Source organism: Puma concolor, chromosome A2 (assembly GCF_028749965.1).
Source record: "Puma concolor isolate L17-30 chromosome A2, mPumCon1.1.hap2, whole genome shotgun sequence".
Taxonomy (NCBI): domain Eukaryota; kingdom Metazoa; phylum Chordata; class Mammalia; order Carnivora; family Felidae; genus Puma; species Puma concolor.
In genome coordinates, this window is record NC_141668.1 from 33,487,801 (window position 1) to 33,501,904 (window position 14,104).

The window sequence follows — 14,104 nt, forward strand, 5'->3', positions numbered from 1 at the left end:
ATAATCTTTCACCTGAACTCATTCCTGAATGGCATAATCCACACTGAAGGAATAGATTGATGTAGATTTGTTGTGACATTATATTGCAAGAAAGAGCAAATTTAGAGGCTCCTGGCTGGCTCAGTCTATAGTCTATATGCCACTCTTGATCTTGGGGTTGTGAATTTGAGCTACATGTTGGGTGAACAGATTACTTAAAAAAATCTTAAAAAAAAAAAAGAGCAATCAAATTTGATGTATTGGTATCCTTGGGGAAAAATACTGAAGTTAGGCTATGAGGGAAGAATAATACGAGAAAGTACAGAAGATAAATGGAGTGGTAGAGGGAAGTATTTGAATTATATTGACAAAAACTAAGCATGAGTAACCTTCAGTTACTTTTGGGAAGCAAATGCTGAAATTACGTTAAAATATGTATTGGGTGGCTCAGTTAAGTGTCCAACTTTGGTTTCAGCTCAGGTCATGATCTCATGTTTTGGGAGTTTGAGCTCTGCACTGACAGTGTGGGGCCTGCCTGGGATGCTCTCTCTCCCTCTCTCTCTGCACTTCCCATGCTCGTGTTCTCTCTCTCTCACTTGCTCTCTTTCTCAAAAATAAATAAATATTTTTTAAAAATCTGTATTGGGTAGAGGGGTGCCTGGGTTGTTCAGTTGATTAAGCGTCCATCTTTGGCTCAGGGCATGATCTTGTGGTTTGTTGGTTCAAGCGCTGTGTCAGGCTCTGTGCAGACAGCTCAGAGCCTGGAGCCTACTTCAGATTCTGTGTCTCCCTCTCTCTCTCTGCCCTCCCCCATTTGCATTCTGTCTCTCTCTCTCTCTCTCTCTCTCTCTTTCAAAAATAAATAAACATTAAAAATTTGTTTTAAAAAATATGTATTGCCGGGGCACCTTGGTAGTTCCATTGGTTAAGCATCCGACTTCAGTTCAGGTCATGATTGATTTGTGAGTTCAAACCCCGTGTCAGGCTCTGTGCTGACAGTGCAGGCCTGGAACCTGCTTTGGATTCTCTATCTCCCTCTCTCTCTGCCCCTCTCCCACTCAGGCTTTGTCTCTCTCTCTCAAAAATAAATAAACAGTAAAAAAATTTAATACAAAAAATACGTATTGTGTAAAAAAATGAAAAAAGAAATCAATGCTTTCTTACTGTTTTTGAAAAGTTCTCATTATTTTTTATATCTAAGCTATATTACTCTCCCACCACCCCCCCCACCCCCCACCTTTTTTTCAGAGCATGGATCTAGATTTTTAGAGCTGGAAAGAAATTTAGTAATTTCCAAGTCCATGGTTCTCATCTTATGGATAAGGAAATTGTCCCAAAGAAGCTCAGTGACTCTCTCGGGTTACATAGCAAGGCTTACAGAGCGCTTTCTAGATTCTAGACCAGTAACTTGACAATAATTAGTAATAAGTTGTTTTACTCGCAAGACAAGATTTGAGTCTGTACGTATAAATGATCAGCATATATCCATAAATATGTCATTGTCTGCCTTTGTATGTAGACTTTTTTAAAGATCAGAAGGAACAGATATCCAAGAGTACTCAAAGGCAGTCTGACATTTTTGAGATATCAATACCACTGGGAAGGCTAGGAAAAACAAATAGGATGTTGTGTTAGGCAGAAAAAAACCCCACTCTACCCCAAAGATGTCCACCTCCTAATTTCTGAAACATGTGGTAATGTTACCTTGTATGACAAAAGAGTCTTTTCAGATGTGAGTAAGGTTAAGGACCTTGAGATGAGGAGAATATCCTGGATTATCCAGGTGGGCCCACTCTAATCACTTGAGTCCTTAAAAGTGGAAGATGGAGGGAAGGGAGTGGATCTGAGAGATGTATGCAAGGACTGGTTCCACTGCTCATGGTTTTGAAGTTGGAGAAAGGGGGCCATGAACCAAGGAATATGGTCATCTTTAGCTGGGCACAGCCCTTAGTTTACAACCAACAGGAAAACAGGGACCTTGGTCCCACAAAGGCAAGAAACTGAAATCTGCCAACAGGCCTGGTGGGAAGGAAATGGATTCTCCCTCAGAGCCTCCAGCAGGGAACACATTCTGCCAACACCTTGATTCAGTCCAGTCAGATATCTCCATACCAGACTTCTGACCTATAGGTCTGTGAGACGATAGTTCTGTTGTTTAAGTCACCAAGTTTGTGATAATTGTTATATCAGCAATAGATACTAAGGGAGATATGCAGTGTCTTAATTTATTATCTTCCTGGATTTTGACTAAACAAAGTTATTAGGAAAAATCAGCTGTACTACACCTTAGAGATTTAGAGCATATTTGATTTTGGAGCACTTATAAACAACTTAGGTACTGTTGTTCATGGCCATCTTTCTCTGTCGTACGAAGTCCTTTTAAATTCTAAACTTCTCTCCAGAATTTCCTCCATAGTGGAATTAAGTAAAACATGGGTTTCTTCAACCCAAATTACTATTTACTCATGTGCGTATTTCTGACTCATCATACTGTCATTATCATAAGGTGGAGGGCGAGGAGTGGTACATACTCAACCTTTACTTCTCGATCAGGCAGTCACAGTCTTCTCAGCTTTCCATCTCTCCTGTTCCATGGTTTTAGTTTCTTTGGGTTTTGTCTTGCCCAAAGTCATTTTGTTAGTAAATCACAGAGCCAGTTTTGGAACCTAGGCAGTCAAGCTCCACTGTACTACACTGCAGTTTTAATGTTGTCTAAAGGAAATGCCCAATAGAATGAAGAAACATGATAAAAACAAAAGGTCATTTAAGGTTAATGGCCCAGATGTGGGCACTTGTGACTCTTCCTTCAAATTTCTGGTTAGGACACTTTAAAAAAATTATTCAACAGTAAGTTCCTCTGCTGCATTAATTATATATATTTTTCTATATTCATCTGTTTCTATTCAGTTCATCTGTATTATTACTATTAAACTTTTCTAACAGTGGCTGGCAAACTATAGCTCTCAGACCAAATATTTTTGTTAATGAAGTTTTATGGAACAGCCACACCTACTGATTTATATGTCTATACCTGTTCTTCGGAGACAATGGCAAAGTTGAGTGGTTGTGAAAGAGACCATATGGCCCACAGAGCCCTAAAATATTTGCTGTCTGTCTCTTTTGCAGAAAGTTTGCAGATCTCTGTTCTCTAATGTCAACAAATGAGATTTTTAAAGTTTTTATGTCAATATGAGCAAATTGTCCTTTTACAAAATTCGCACACTTCCCAGCAGGAATATGAGATGATTCATCATCCTACCCAGTCTTAGGTATCACCATGATGCCCATTTTGACCAACTTTAAGATATGGTTCCTCCATTTTTCTGAATTTAATAATTTGTACCATGAATAACAAGAAACAAACAAAACTCAGGTTAGACTTCAGAGGTATGTGTGCGTTTTTTCTTCCATTTCTCCCTTCCTTCCTATTGTTGGAGTTTCAGGCCAGAATTGTAAAACATTTTCCAAGTCATTACCCCGTGTGATGACAAAGCATGTAATGGGATTTTTCATGCATAAGAAATAGAAAATAAAGAATGACCTTTATTTTTATTTTAACATATGTATTAGAAACTGAATTAAAAACCACACACACATCATAATACAGTGGATTAAAGGAAATTGTCAGCAGAGAGGTTTTGTTTTTTTTTTTTTGGAAACAAAAAGTGGTAATTCAAGTTAAACACAACTCTGCATTAGGGATATTAATCTTTGTGATTTTGTTTTGTTTTGTTTTGTTTTTTCGCTATTCAACATCAGGTGTTAGATAGAGCTCAGTATATCAGGTACTTTTTTTTTTTTTTCCTGGTCTTTGATTCAGCAAGAGAGCCTGAGTCCCTGCTTATAACCACCTCACACTTTGAATTGGGATCTACAGAGAATGCACTCTTGAGATCACATCAGTTGCAGCAGGAGCAAGTTCATAAAGGAGCTATACCATTGATGCTACTGGTAGCATCAGCTTCCATCTGTAATGTTTGGGAGTGGTATCAGGATTCTAACTGACCCAGCTTTGCTGTGTCCTTAGGACGTGCTGCAAGGCTATGGAATTTCCAACTCTTTCTCCAGCCTGTCTCACAATTATGTTGCTACTGAATATCCTTTAATAACCCTTTGCTGCTTAAGCCAGCTTATGTTGATTTCTGGTTTCAAGCTGACAAGAATTCTGACTGTTGAAATGTTCTGGAAGTGTAGTGTTAGCAGTGAGCTACCGAGACCTTCAAACATTCTTTTGCTTATTTCTACCTTTCTTTTAAGGTTATTTATTTATTTATTTATTTTACTAATCTTTACACCCAACATGGGGCTCAAACCCATGACCCCAAGATTAAGAGTCACATACTCCAACTGAGCCAGCTAGGTGCCCCTTTTCTACATTTTTTTAAACTAAAAAAACTTAAAACCTGTTTATAGGAGCTTACTTTAAAACTCTAAATTTTTGTATCATAAGTTTATTAATTACAAACAATGTTATTTCTGCCACATGGTATTTTGTGTTTATGCTTTAAATATATTTTCTTATAAACTTTTTAAGTTTATTTTGAGAGAGACAGAGAGGGTGGGGGAGGGGCAGAGAGAGAATCCTAAGCAGGCTCCATACTGTCAGCACAGAGCCTGATGTGGGGCTTGAACCCACGAAACGTGAGATCATGACCTGAGCCAAAACCAAGAATCAGTTGCTCAACCAACTGAGCCACCCAGTGCCCCTAAATATATTTTCATTAAAACCTTGGTGCTGCAGATTTGACTTGTAAGTTTACAGCAAAGCCCATTACCAGACCCATCAGCTGACTTTCTTTTCAATTTAAATAAATATGTTACCATGAATTCTGTGAGAACTGAACATCCCTGCAGTATGGATATGTTGTGGATCTAAAGTCCTGGTCACTCCACCTGGGCCAATTTTATGTCCTTCTAGCTCAATTTCTGGATACATAGGTATATAATAACCATTTTCCAGTTCTCTCAAAACTATTTCAGTGTGCTCCAGTCACTTTCAGTTGTTGATATGTGCATTTCTGTGTTTGAGGGCTTTTTCTGGAACCCTGTCTGTATGGTGGTAGGTTGGAAATGCTAAGAACTTAGCAACCCCAGGAACCAGTCTTCAGTCCATGACTGACAAAGTGGGTTTCTAATACCTCAGCCCCTTCATCAAGTTGGGATAATTCAGTTGGTATATCTCCTGTCATTCAATACAGTAGCCGGATTAATAGCGCACCTTTCATTGGCTGCCTTCCTTTCCTTGTAATGCTTTTCTATCCCCTTATTGGGGATAGAAGTAGTTTATTCCCTAAATAAACTACTTGCACTTGAATTCATGCCTCAGGGTCTGCATTTGGGAGAACCCAAACTGAAATCATGAATACTTCTTCCTTTCAAAGGGGTCTATATCTTCCTTGAGCTTGAGAATAGCTGTAGCCTAACCATAGTGCTTGTCATCATCTGATTCCACCTGATCCCACCTGATCGTCTTTTAGATGATGCAAAGGACAGGATGGTCTTCTATGCAGGCATCTTTAAATATCCCTAGGTAAACAATCACTACTGTCGCCAAAGTTGGTCTGAAGTGGGAAGTTTACTCAAAAATGAAATATCTGTGTATGGTGCCTTAACTGGGTAGCTGCATTGAAACCTCAGGCTCAGTGCTGTATTAAGAAATGAGTGCAGATGGGGTGCCTGGGTGGCTCATTCGGTTAAGCGTCCAACTTCAGTTCAGGTCATGCTCTTGCGGTTCCCAAGTTCAAGTCCCATGTCGGGCTCTGTGCTGACAGCTTGGAGCCTGGAGCCTGCTTCATATTCTGTGTCTCCCTCTCTCTCTGACCCTCCCCCACTCGTGCTGTCTCTCTCTCTCTCTCTCTCTCTCTCTCAAAACGTTAAAAACATTAAAAAACATAAAAACATTAAAAAAGAAATAAGTGCAGTAATTACTCAATTATCTGACAATGGCTTAGGAAAAATTTATGGTATTAGACTCTTGACTCTTGATGAAGGGATATCCCTCATCAAGCCTGAAATGGAAAAAGAAAAAAAAAAAAAAAGCAGAGAGTGAGTCCACAGTTCAGAGCTGCTCTCTTGCTCATTCCTTCCTTGGGGAGAGTGATATTCCCAAAGCCTGGATATGCCTCCTGATTGCCAGTGACTAGTCTCTGTCCTAATCTCATGTATACCTTTTACTTCTCTTGCTTACTGGTTCAAAGGCAAACCAAAGTGAAAGTACCATTGAAGAGAGCCCAGATGGCCAGTCAGTTGAGCATCCAACTCTTGATTTTGGCTCAGGTCATGGTCACAGGGTCAGAAGATTGAGTCCCTTGTCAGGCTCCATGCTGAGCAAGGAGCCTGCTTAAGATTCTCTTCTCTCTGCCCCTTTCTCTCTCTCTCTCTCTCTCTCTCTCTCTCATAAATAAAAAAATAAAATAAAAATAAGATAGTAAAAAAACAAAAACAGTGAAAGCACCATTAAGTGAATCTGAGTGGCCATTCTGACCCATCCCCAAACTCTGGCCAGCGTGCAGTCTGACCATAGGTAGAGTGCTACCAGTAAGCCTGGGTATCTCCCAAACATTGGGCTGTTCAGGTAAACATTTGACAAATCTAAGCTCACCTTCCTCTTCAACACCACAGTGAACTAGTTATGACATTGAGAAGCCTGAGCCAAACTTGCAGTTTGGTGATTTAGGTGGTAGAGATGAAGGTTTGAGCCACCTGTGCCTCTTTCCTGAAATAACTGGGTGTGAGATGTTGAGTTTGCAAAAGGCTTCTCAGGTTTTTGTTGGGACGGTGACAGTGATGAGACTGGCCTTGTTATATTCCCTCTCTGAGTCCTGGGATCTCTTTACAGACCTTTCCGTTTAGAAGAATATCTTAGGACAGAGTCTCCACAAGCACAACTTGAAGGAAGGATTTATTTATATGTCAATGGTTTACTAAGGAAGTGTTCCTAAGAGGAATCCGTAAGGAAGCAAGGAAAGCAGGAAAAGAAGTGGACCCAAGCACAGGTACATTTGCAGGCTAGTTCTCACCAAAGATGGTTTGAGTCTGGCCCACTGGAAAATGTTGATGTGTGAGTTGGCACTGTGCAGTTTTATCCTCATCCGAGGTAAGGGACCTGGGCTTCTCCAACTCCCTGTCTGGTCCTTAGGAAGGGCTGCCTTGAGTGGGGGCAGCAGACTTCTAGCTCACTGTAAGTGAAGGCAAAACCCAACTAGCCTAAGGGTAGGCAGTATTCTGGAAAAGAGTACAGGTCCTGACCTCTGGAATAAATGGTTTTGAAGCCAGGAAAGAGGTGCCCAAGTAAGTATAAAAGCAATCCAGGTCAAGTCCCTAAAGCTCCCACAGAAGAGCAAGGGCTCTTAATAAGGAGCAAGGACTCCTTAATAAGGAGTCCTATGACCTTATTAAGTCATAGGACTCCTTATTAAGTCACATTTCATTGGTCAAAATGTGATACATGTGCCTCCCTGAACCAATCAGTGTGGTTAGGTGCAGGATACTCTGCTGAACTTAACCAACCTGGGGATGGGATCTATGCTCAAACCACATGGCTGCTTTGTACTGGGATGGGTGAGTTCTGTGATAGAAAATGTTTGGACAAAAGGAGAAATGAATCCTGAGGAAGCAGCCAACAAATATCCACTTTTCCCTAAGAGCTATTTGAAGCTAATGCAACAAAGCTCCAAAGCTCTAAGCAGCTCATAAATTCAGTTATATCAAGTTGAATCATATTCCCTATATATAATACCTATAGTATCTAAAATGTTACTAAACATTTTTTTTCCTTTTGCATTTGCTTGAAGTTTTTAATATAACCATGAACCTAAGTTTGGAAATAAAGATTTAAACATAAGCATTTGCAATTGCTGTCCCTTTAGTGAGAAGTCCTAAAAATCTGATGGCTCAGAATACATTTGTTTTTTCTAGGGACCCCTGGCCACAAAATTTCTGAACAGAAAGTATAACATAGGGCTTCTGCTAACTCAGGACAGAGACGTTTTTCTGAGGCTTTTCTTTCTGTGTTGTCTGCACATAATCAGCTCCCCTATACATTTTCAAATAGTCTCTGAAGATATACAGGTTGTATCTTTACTATAATTCCTTATTCTTTTGTTTTCCTTAATAATTACTTTCAAACATTTACATGCTTACGGTGATACACACGTTGAGAATGAGCTGTGCAAAATAAACATTTTGTTGCAGGTCCAAAAGAACTAGACTTTTTTATGTCTGAGAAAATATTTCAAAACTTACCACCTACACAGCAATAAATCATTTAATGATAACCCTTTAAGTGTACCATTAGAACTTGTCTAGAGTTTAATGAAAGACTTGCCAGGTTATTTCCATGGCAGTTGGTCTAATTTTAGAGATATTATCCTAAGGAGCATTCCATGTTGTTTAAAAAAAAAAAAAATCAAATGAGTAAGTTTGAAGATCTGATTGGCATTATTCGATGATTCCTGAATCAGGCAGCATCCCATCAAATGGTTAAGTTTTTACAGGCAGGAGGGTAGGACCAGCAAGGCAAAAGAATGGATTATTTCAAGTGGTTACCTTCCCTTAGGTGCAGGTCAGTGGGTCTCATCAGGCAGATTACTTCACTAGTGCTGACCAGGAAATTCCAGACTATTAAAATTCCACTCCTGGAAGAGGCTGTAACTGTAGGTAGGTTACATATTAAGTTGTGGGGCGTAGCAAGTGACTCCACTTTGGGCTTGTTGTTTCTTTTTAACAATGTAAACAATTCATATTTACTACAATTTTTTGAAAAAAAATTTTTTTTTTTTTAATGTTGAGCTAGCATTCATATCAGGGTCTGCTGAATGAGAGTAGTGCTGATGTTATGCGTGGGCTATATTAGACCTTACATAAGGTACAAAACTATGTCATATTTTAACAGCTGTGACAGTAAGTGGGGGTATATATAGATGTACTAGTGAAGCAAATTATTGAAGAATATTATTTTTTATTCTTTTATTACTGGTTACTTTTACTTATGTTGAGTATAGCTTGGGTTGCTAATTAGTGGTAGTAATATAAAATATCTTTTACAAATAAATTCAGGTAACAACATGAGTTTATTTGAAAAAAAATAAAATAATGAAGTTATTAATATGTCTTTAGATGTTATCATATATATTATATATATATATATATAGGTTATATATATAGGTAATTATATATATAATTATACCTATATAAATATATATATAGGTATGTTCTCACCTGTAATAACAATCATTGAAGGTGGTATAAATATGACTGAAATTTAAGGAATGTGGACTTTGCCCTTCAGCATATGCTAATGGACTTGTAAATGCAAATGAAAGGTTATCTTCTATATGGAGGTGATCCTAGACTCCTCAGAGAACTCTGAAAGTTTAAACAATAACAAGTGTAGTGCATTCAGTGCAAAGAAAAGCAGAATCAGTTTATAGAGATGTATCTGCTCCTCGGCAGAAAGGTATCAACATTGTAAGGAATGGATAAGCACCTTAGAAGCAGGATGTTTAGAAGTAAAGGTGCAGGAAAAGGAAATTTGCCAGAGCCGACTTCACCTAGAGAAAGAATGTTCTATGAGGCTGATGTAAGAAGCCACTTGACAAGGATATTGCTATTGTCACGTGGAAGCTAGATTTCATGACGCATTCCAGTAATCTAAGTCCTTGTTCAGGCTCATCTATCTAGACTGCTTAGCAGTTACACTGCTTATAAATAAGGGAAGTGGCTCAAACAGCGTTCTATGATGAGCTTTGTTAGTATGGATCAGCTTCTTGAGAAGCTAATTATATTCCCATTGATGAGATTAAGTTTCTAAATCTGAAAGGTTCAAGGCCAACCTTGAACTGGACTGGGTGACTGCATGAACATGTGCGCTCACTTTGTGAGGATCTGGGTGAGCTCCACATCTGGAAAATCCCTACGTCTCAAGGCTTACCTGTTTTTAACTTTTTCACTTCCGCTGTTCATGTTGTCATTCGAACCAAGTTCTTAATGTTATTTTATACCATATTAACATATGAGATAATTTGCAGATATTCTGTTAAGGAAAAAAGATTTATTTCTGTTTCTCATTTTTGAAAATGTAAGGACTCAATGTTTTGCAAAAAATGTTGAGTTATTTGAGTATCCACCTGCCTGAAATTGAAGCATCAGACACATTAAATATTTCTCATTCAAACTGCTGTATATCTTTCTCTTTCTTCATTGCCAACTCTTTTGAATGAGCCATTTGCTCTCACTGCCTCCACTTGTTTAGTGCCAAGTTTCCTCTCTCCACCCCCCACCATCTGGTTCCCACCTCCATTATTCTGCTGAAACTCTGCAAGATTTCTGACTGATAGAGCTGCTTAATCCTCATGCCACTTGACTTCTCTGCAGAGTTGGATGGTCTGTTTTATTTTATGCTTTGAAACATACCTCCTTTCCTTTCTGATGTCCAAGACCTACTGTCTCCTCTTAATTTTCCCCCTCACAGCGTATACTCCTTTCCTTCTTTCGGTGTGTTTCACTGTAAGCTTTTTTTGAAAAAGAAATAATACCTGGCAAATGAAGCTCATCTTTTTCCTATTCTTCTCCTCCACTCTATTCTCCTATTCTGAAGTTGTATTATCATTAATATGCTTTCCTACATTTGTGTGTCCACAAACAGTATGTGTTAACTTTATGTTTTAAACTTTCACATACACAGAATCATAGCATCCTTTGTAGCTTGCTTTCACTGAACATTATTTGAGATTTACCTGCTTTGATATATCTAGATCAGTTAATTCACTTTAATTTCTCTGTGATCTTTTGTGTATGAATTAATGACAGTTTTAACGACCCTTTAAACACAGACTTTTAAAATTAAGACTTTATTGTTCAGGGCAGTTTTAGGTTCACAGCAAAATTGAGGGGAATGTGCAGAGATTTCCCATATACCCTTTATTCCTACACTTCCATAACCTCCCTCCTATCAACATCCCCACAAGAGTGTACATTTGTTACAATTGATGAACCAACATTGACACATCGTAATCAACCAAATTCCATAGTTTACATTACTGTTCACTTTTGGTGTTGTATGTTCTGTGAGTTTAGACAGTTGTATATTGACATGTATCTACCATACAGTATCACGTAGAATAGTTTCACTGCCCTAAAAATACTCTGTGTTCTGTCTATTCATCCCTTCCTCCCCGACCAACCCCTGTCAACCCAGTACTGACCTTTTCATTGTCTCCATAGTTTTGTCTTTGCCAGAATGTTATATAGTTGGAATCATACAGAATGTAGCCTTTTCAGATTGGCTTCTTTCACTTAGTAATATACATCTAAGTTTCCTCCATGTCTTTGTTGGTTTAATATCTCATTCTGATTTAGTGCTGAATAATACTCCCATTTCCGGAGTGTGCTAGAGTTTGTTTATCCATTCACCTACTGAAGGACATCTAGCTTCCAACTTTTGACAGTTAAAAATAAAGCTGCTGCTGGGGCGCCTGGGTGGCTCAGTCAGTTGGGCGTCCGACTTCGGCTCAGGTCATGATCTCGCGGTCCGTGAGTTCGAGCCCCGCATCGGGCTCTGGGCTGACAGCTCAGAGCCTAGAGCCTGTTTCGGATTCTGTGTCTCCCTCTCTCTCTGACCCTCCCCTGCTCATGCTCTGTCTTTCTGTGTCTCAAAAATAAATAAATGTTAAAAAAAATAATAAAAAAAAAATAAAGCTGCTGTAAATATCTGTGTGCAAATTTTTGTGTGGACATAAGTTTTCAACTCCTGAATTCAAACTTCTAAGAGACTTGGTATTATTTTACATATTTTTAAGTGATTTCATCTATTCCCATTGTACCAGCTACCAGTTATAGACCAATGATTTCCATAACTCCATTAGCCTCAGAGATCATTTTGGGGATAATTTCAGCAAGCTCCATGTGTATATTTCTTGTAGGTATTCAACTTGTCCAAAAATGACCATTGTTACTATTCCTGAAAGCTTTTACTTCTCTCATCCTTTTTCTCCTACCACAGTTGAGAAAACCAGTACTCTCCCAGTCACCAAAAATAGAAAACGTGCAGTCATTTTTTTAACCTATTTCTGTCATGTTTTTTCTCATTGTTTATCTAATCCTGACTCTTTACACAATATGTCTCTTTTTATTTTTTTTCTTTTTTGTGTCTACCTCCATTGGCTTAGACCAAACCTTTATTACTCTTACTGCACTAACACAATTTCCTTGCAAATATTTCCCATGCGTCTAATTTCCCCCATTCTTATTTATTCTTCATCATGCTGCCAGAGTTATCTTTCTAAAAAGAAGCTGGCATATTTTTCTGGAAAGGGATAGTAAATATTTTAGTCATTGTGGGTTATATGGTCTCTGTGTCCTACCATTGTAGGACCTACCATTGTCCTACCAATGTAATCCTACCATTGTAGCATACTAGTCACAGATAGGAATACATAAATGACTACTCCAATAAAACTTACAGAAGCAGTCAATAAGCTAGATTTGGCCCAGGGCTGTAGTCTGCTGACCTCTGTCCTTCAGCATAACTTGGATCAAGCATCTCCCCACCAAAGCCTTTCCATTTCCTACGGAGCATAATATTCACTATCCTTCTGAATCTGGCATTACTAACTTAACCACTTATGATCAGTTGCCTCAAACTCTGAAGTTTCCAGCTATATTCTGATACGTTCCTTGGTATCCTGATCTCATGGCAATGGGAAAAATGGTACGGAGGCAGTAGGCCTGGGGATTTGGTTGTGGGAGGATGAGAATGCTTCTGTCTGACAGTTCTGTATTCTCAATAAATTATGGGCAAGCATACCTGCTAAGAGATAAAGGTGGAAGAGGGAGAGTAGAAGATAAATGAAAGAGAATCCAGATCAATATGATCATCCTGGGGAACAGAAAAATAAAATTATTAGAGAAATCTAGCAAGATTTCTGGGTCATAGTCAAGATTCAAACTGTGGCCTGAGATTACGAATTTAAAGTGAAACTAGTTACATGATTATGTAATCTGTGGTCACTAACATTTCTGTGCAAACAAGGAGAAAGTCTGAAGCCACAAGAGTTTATACATGGATTAGGGTTTTGTAGGGTGAGCTCAGTTGACGGAAAGAAGGAACTAAGAGTTGGAAGTATTTACAAAGGGTCATTATGTTGATAATGGAATCTGTGTTAAACCAGATGGGAAGTGATGACAGGAGGGGGCTGATGGATAATAAGAAAGGGGGGATGAGAGGATCTGATGTCCCCACATCATTGAAGAACTGTGTAATTGTATGGAAGTACTTGTGCCCACTGAATACATAGGAAGCTGCCCTAGGAAAGTTCAGTGTTTGGATAGGAATGTTTTGAAAAGGTTTGTATTTTTAAGAGATGTAAAGATCCAGGGTATGACTGCATAAAGTGAGTGACTGAAGTGGAAAAGAAAAATGTCAGTGGAATATAGAAATCAGGAAACTGAGAAGTTGGAGCTTTTTGATGGGTCCCCCCACTTACGTATTGAAATCACCAAATACAAGGAAAGGAAACCAAAATTGGAACATTGCCAGGAACCAAAGGCTGGTGAAAGATGAGGTGTGACCAGGAGGTTGAGAAGAGTGTAAGAAGGTGTAGGAAACAGTGATACATCCAGATGACAGCATTAAAAGAACAGTGATTCTTGCAGGAGGAAAAGGGTGACATCATTTGGAAGTAGCAAGGGGGAGCAAGAAATACACCTACCTCAATCAACTCCATATAATCAGCTTCTGGCCCTGATGTTTGCTCAGGACCCAGGTAGGTTTCAAGTAAGGCAAGGAGGTGAAGCGAACACATATTTGAAGAAAAGGAACGGCTGCTTCAGATTGGGATTGAAGGAGACACTGGAAGAATTTGGTAAGAGAGGGAAGTGGAGAGGATATACAGCTTGTGGGTTAAGAATTTTTGAGAAAGAATAACTTAGGCTGAGACTCCTGCTAATTAGTGAAGCATGATGGCATTAGTCCTGAGAGGTTCACCTTGTAATACTCTTGATAGTGTGTTGGCTCAGGACTAGTGGTTATTCTCAGTAACTGAAAGTTCTAGATTCATCTGCTACAATTAGCTCACTTAGCTTGGGCAAGGCTCTAAACCATTCAAAACCGCAATTTTCCCTCTAT

At 38.9% G+C, this 14,104-nt stretch overlaps 1 long non-coding RNA gene across 9 annotated transcripts in view; it reads left to right on the plus strand.

The window, feature by feature from the left end:
• The window catches only part of LOC112866997 (uncharacterized), a 106,524-nt gene that overhangs the window by 5,748 nt on the left and 86,672 nt on the right, over window positions 1–14,104 (plus strand). For 3 of the 9 annotated variants that reach the window (XR_015245321.1, XR_015245324.1, XR_015245330.1), the window contains exon 1: window positions 425–6,974. The exons of 5 other annotated variants lie outside the window; for them this stretch is intronic. This is a non-coding gene — a long non-coding RNA (uncharacterized LOC112866997). Of the gene's footprint in view, window positions 1–424; window positions 6,975–14,104 lie in introns of those variants that run through there. One more of the 9 variants, XR_015245322.1, reaches the window with a different exon arrangement.